The 1,095-nt window shown below is 36.3% G+C and overlaps 1 non-coding gene across 1 annotated transcript; it reads right to left on the bottom strand.

The window, feature by feature from the left end:
* Positions 1 to 717: 717 nt before the first annotated feature.
* Positions 718 to 824, bottom strand: LOC121211901 (small nucleolar RNA R71). Its single transcript, XR_005907118.1, has one exon. It is a non-coding gene; the product is annotated as a small nucleolar RNA R71 (small nucleolar RNA).
* Between the last annotated feature and the right edge of the window lie 271 nt (positions 825 to 1,095).

The following is a 1,095-nucleotide window of genomic DNA, read 5'->3' as shown; positions in this document are numbered from 1 at the left end:
TTTTGGCACCATTGGGGGGGAACTAAAATTTTAGGAACGCTCAATTTTATTACTTTAGGCATTTATTTTTCTTGAAATTTAATTTAATTTATTATTATTATTTATTAATTTACTTTTTCTTTCTCTTGGCAGGTTTTTATAGTTTATGACTAGAAGAAACCCGTCAGGACCACTACTTTTTGACGAAGAAATCGATTGTACAGTTCGCAGAAACCAAAGAGAAATAAGACGAAGCTTAAGATACACAGAGAATGAGCAAGAGGACGATACTCAACCCCCAACCGAAGAGATGGCTGAAAACCAAGACAATCAGCTACCTCCTGTAATGGCGGTTAATTAAAATCCTGCTCCAGCACTATGTATGATTATGCTAAACCTTCTTTAACAGGAACTGAATCAAGCATAGTTAGACCTGTTGTAGCTACAAATACTTTTGAACTAAAACATAACACTATTCAAATGATACAGCAATTTGTTCAGTTTGATGGTTTGTAGGATGAGGATCCCAACACTCACTTAGCAAACTTTTTGGAACTATGCGATACATTTAAAATTAATGGTGTTTCTGATGATTCCATTCGTCTTTGGTTATTCCCTTTTTCATTGAGAAACAAAGCTAAACAGTGGTTGAACTCATTACCACAAGGGTCAATCATTACTTGGGAACAAATGATCGAAAAATTTCTATTAAAATATTTCCTGCCGGCTAAAACGGCCAAATTACGTAATGATATCTCTTCGTTTGTGCAGATGGACTTAGAAACTCTTTACGATGCATGGGAGAGATACAAGGACTTACTGAGAAGGTGCCCTCACCATGGGTTACTGCTTTGGCTTCAGGTTCAAACATTCCATAATGGCCTAAATCCTTCAACTCAGCAAATGGTTGACACAGCTGCTGACGGAACCATCAATAATAAAACACATGAAGATGCTTATGAGTTTATAGAGGAGATGTCACTGAATAACTATCAGTGGCAAGTCATAAAGATAAAGCCAATGAAAATAGCCGGCGTTTATAATGTCGATTCGATCACCATGCTCTCTAATCAGGTAGAACTCTTGAATAAGAAAATTGACAGTTTTCTTAGTTCT

The sequence above is a fragment of the Gossypium hirsutum genome, chromosome A12 (genome assembly GCF_007990345.1).
Source record: "Gossypium hirsutum isolate 1008001.06 chromosome A12, Gossypium_hirsutum_v2.1, whole genome shotgun sequence".
NCBI classification, from domain to species: Eukaryota; Viridiplantae; Streptophyta; class Magnoliopsida; order Malvales; family Malvaceae; genus Gossypium; species Gossypium hirsutum.
The sequence above is the reverse complement of the archived record's forward strand: the minus strand, read 5'-3'. Positions and strand labels throughout refer to the sequence as shown.